The following is a 4,887-nucleotide window of genomic DNA, read 5'->3' on the forward strand; positions in this document are numbered from 1 at the left end:
ATTCAGATTGACCCCGTTATTATCATGTATTGTCTGGCTTTCATTCAGATCAGGAAACATGAGACATCGCTGATTGGACGACGGGGCCGTTTGACCCTTGAACCGGAAGTCATTCTGCCTGCTGCGGCTTTTGAAAACATGGATATTGTCGGCACCCCAAACATAGCTGCCCTTATCCAGGAATATTTTGAATCAGGACATAGGTACGAGGTGATACTGGATATGCTCAAGACTAATCACAAAATTTCAGTTAGTTTGCATACACTGAAGACACACTTAAAAGCTGGACTGTTCAGACGACGCAACTTCCGGTTCAAGGGTCAAACAGCGCCGTCATCCAATCAACGATGTCTCATGTTTCCCACTGGTACCTACCTTTTCCGGTAGGTTAATGTAATAGTGTTTTTCTTAATGTAGTTGCGCTTTGCTTTATGTAGTTTTGTTTTTTATATAGTTTTGCAGTTTGCACTTCAGGGCCACCGTAGGGGAGACCTAAAATCTGCTGAAATTCTGATGACTGAAAAATGTATGGATGGTAGATTATTCATCAGATCTGACAGTGTAAAAGAGAATAAGCCAAAATCACATTAATTTATTCATTATTTTCATGATTTGTTCTCATTAACTACCACCTTTTTTTTTTTTTTTTACTGATGATCAAGAAACCATATCAGCCTTAATACTGAAGTATTTCCCCCTATTTAAAATCCTGCAGTCATGTTCACCAGTTGTTTTTCATGCTGTTGAAAATCATTTCATTGTTGGCCTGACTAACTTAGTTCTCTCCAACTTGCTCCAGTGGGTCAGTAGAGATCAACGATAACAGAAAGCATTTAATAAATCAGTTAAAGACAGATCTATAATGACTCTTTAATGCATGTATTCACATTTCTATAAAGTAAGCAAATTTATTCAATAAATTTAGATACTTGCTTAACTCAAACTCCACACCTTTTTTCTTCTTCCTGTAAGCAAACTATCTACATTGTTATACAACAAGTAACTCTTATTTCTGGGAGGTTTGATCTGTAGTTGTAATAACGTACAGTAACCAGAAGATGGAAGCAAAAGCTACCTAATAAAAGTACTAATAACTTCACTAATGATTAGAGCTGGCTAAATATATTGATAATACCACAAAAACAGAAGACCTATTTTCTAAAAGAGGTTATGGTGCACTTTGAAATGTAAATTTATTTAAAGTTTGTTGTACTGTGCAAAATTGACAATGGCAATACACATCTATCACAGCCCTCTGTGAGCTTTGCTAACTTCTGTTCTGATTAAAGAAATGTCAATAATAGAGGCAAAACTTTTTTTTTTTTTTCAAATGGATCCAGGAAATCATACTGTAATGCAATACAGTGGACTGATTATTATTAGCAGAGCCCTGTTATTGTATATAATATTGAAAAGAAACACACTGATAGCAATGATTCTGACATAACCCATATTTCAAACAGCATGTAAAAAAAACTGTTTGTTATTAAAAATGAAAATAAGAATTTTCTTTAAATTATTTCAAATCTTAACAAATGTTTTGGAGTTTGTTTTTTGTCTGTGTAAATTAGCTTACCAAACAATAAGAATAAGAAGAATTTTACTGGGCATTAGAGTTTAATGCTCATCTGTGTCCTGTATGAACAAACCAGAAACAAACTTTGATTGAACTCTTTTCATTATTTCCTTTTATCCTGCTTCTGCTTGAGATCTGATCTGACTTCTGTCCATTTCATTGCCAATTATATATTTAACACCCTTAAAGTTTGATGTAATGATAATGATAAAATGTTTATTTAAATAAACAAACTTTTAGAACAAATTCTTATTTACAATGTTAGTGTGAAAGTGCTAAAACACTAAAAGAGAAACATAGCTCAGTCATTCAGGTCATTGCTGCCTGAAAAGTTCTGTTTAGGTTCTACACTATACTTTTTAATATATTATTAAAACACTTTACAGTACAGTAGTTTATTGTTTAGTTTTAAACTCTTGACTATTATGTTGTTCTTATACATCCACATTTGTGTGGCTATTTTTTTTCTATAATCTTTTTGCTGCTGTAAACACCAGAATTTCCCCATTGCGGGAAGATAAAGGGATTTTCTATTCTATTCTATTCTATTCTATTCTATTCTATTCTATTCTATTCTATTCTATTCTATTCTCAAGCCTACAGACATTGTTCTATTAGTGTTTGGAAACATGCAGAGCAGTGAGTCTTTGTTTTAGCTTCTATCCAACCGCCAGCTGATTTTTTAAGACTGCAAATAACCTTGGACTCTAATATTTTTTGGTCTTTAAATGTTTTGCATAAACATATATTTTTTGCACAAATTGCAAAAGGTTTGCCCATAATATTCCTAATACTGCCTTATGTTTGAACCCGTTTTCATTTTATTTTAATTATCTACTTTTAAAAAATATTATTCAAAATGTATCCAGCTGGTTCTGTTGCAGTCTAAAATGTGTCATCATTTTGTTCTACAGTGCATCTCATATGTTCAGTTGAAAGACAATAAGATTATCTGAATGTGCCAGATGACCTATTAAATACACCAGTATTTACTGTTGGAGACATTTGAGACTTCAATGAATAGAAAATGGCTGGCATTATTATTTCATCAGTTAGCAACCCATAAGAAAATGCAGATTCAAATAGACTTTCTTAAATTTTATTATTTCCAAACAGTTATCAGTGATGGTGGTAAACAGTGCCGGACGTATTACTGAACATAAAAGAAATATGCACCCACAGGTATAAGAAGCTGGGGGTTTGTTAGTTCTCCTTTAGCTGTGAAACTTTAAGATGGACTCCATTTCACCCCTGAATTTGTTCCCTTGTTTCTCATGCCAGACATGTATCAGCAGATTGTTATTGTTACCGACCCAGCTGGCATCTCCATGGATCAAAATATAAAACAGAACCTGGACTGGACCTGGAGATCTGTGAAATTTGGATGGCAGCTCCTCAACACCCTTCTCTCTTCTGTAATTTACAGGTCCTTTAGATTTATTTGTTTGCTCCCTGCCTAATATATCCCCCCAAACCCACCGGTACTATGAAGAGGTGATTTACTGCTGATGTTAATGGTTTTTATAATGATGCATGGTTTCACAACAGTAGAAACCAACATTAGTTCAGGTATTGCTGGAATTATTTGCTGCATCTCATTGTATTAGCAGCATTTTTAGTTAAAAATCAAAGAACTTGAATCATATGTTTTTATTAGAGTGTGTTGTGTTGTGCTTTATGGACCTATTTGTTGATCTGAAAACAAAGAACTGCATCTCTATTTCGAGATAAAAAAGGGAGATATCTTGTGCCATGGGCCCTGATAGTGGTTTTGGACATTGGAAACCAGTGTCTCTGTTTTATCTTAACGTGCTCCATAGGGCCCTACACAGAGGTGTGACTTGCCAACCCCCTCTGTGTTGAGAACAGTGAAGACCACAGCACACAAGATTTCATATTCTTTTCCATGAAGCTGCCTGGGGGTTCACATCAGAAGAGGCAAACCACCATGGAGACCCCGGACCAAAAAGCCCAGATATCCAGAATGATAAAGGATAAGTCATGATTGTTGACTTTTCAGAAGCAAACTGCTTCAAAACAGACATTTTGCATCCCAATTCTCTTGAGTTTGAGAACTTACAGAGCCAGACTGGTAGAGAAAGTCTCCTGAAGATTCCTCGGTGTGAGCCGCATGGGACAAGAAAACCCCCATTTGCTGTTAGCCTGCCGTGCTAAGCTGCTGCTGGATGAAACTCAACCTTCCAAACAGACATGGACTGAGATTTGCAGGCGTGGCACCATTAGGGACAGAACATGTCTTTTGATGGTTTTGATCATTTCATGTGTTTACTGATGGGTAAAGACAAAGCTAACAGCTACAGTAATATGTTTTGAGTTGTTGTTAAAGCTTGGACAAGTTTTATTTCACTAGGTGTTTAAACACTGTTAAACAGTGTTCATGTGTTCCTCATATGCTCATTACATTTACATTACCAAGTATGACCAAGAGTCATTTAATGAAATCCTCGTGTCTATTTGCTGCTAACTATTTCCTGATTAATCAAACCATTCAATAAAACATTATTTAGCCAAATAATTTGTTATTCACCTCATGGCATTGTGAGTTGGTCTGAAAACATTACAATTGCTCTAAATTAGAGGAAGCTAATTTGATCACATCCCAAATTCTTACAGATAAACTTTGGTTTTCAAACACAAAATCTGTCTTAAACTGTAATATGGTTTCCAACCATGTTTTCCCTTCCTCTATGTACATAGTAGCTTAGTTTAGTTGAGTTTCATTAGTTTTAGTCAAGAGTTTTTAACTGAAATATGTTTGACTTGGAGCTGAATGATTTCTGCTATTAAACTCTTATATATATATTTTGAACAGAAGTTGTGATGAATTTATTTCATGTATGTGCAAAATTATCTTTTTGACCATGATTTGAGCTCAAATCACTCTTTCATTTATTGTTCTAATACACAGCTAGTAGGGTGTGTGTTCCTAGTTAATATATGACAGCCCGAATAATTTCTGATTAAATAAGATATTTACCACCTATACTGGGTTGAACAATAAACATCTTAAAGTATCAGAACATAATATGAATTCACAGCTGGCTGGGAATTGAATATAACAGTTATTTACAACAAGAGAATAATCCTATAAACCCTGCCTTGCTTAGTTAAAGTAACAACAAGAAATAAATGGACAATAAAGCATAGATTATATGCATACTCAGGTTTATGATTCCAAATGATGCATGTGTTACAGAATTTGACTGAAAACTCCCATTAACTTTACAATAAAAGGGAAAGCAGTGAAAAAGTGCACATTGACAGCTCTACAAGCTAATGCGCTAATTTCT

Source organism: Cyprinodon variegatus, unplaced genomic scaffold, assembly GCF_000732505.1.
Source record: "Cyprinodon variegatus isolate N-32 unplaced genomic scaffold, C_variegatus-1.0 Scaffold769, whole genome shotgun sequence".
NCBI classification, from domain to species: domain Eukaryota; kingdom Metazoa; phylum Chordata; class Actinopteri; order Cyprinodontiformes; family Cyprinodontidae; genus Cyprinodon; species Cyprinodon variegatus.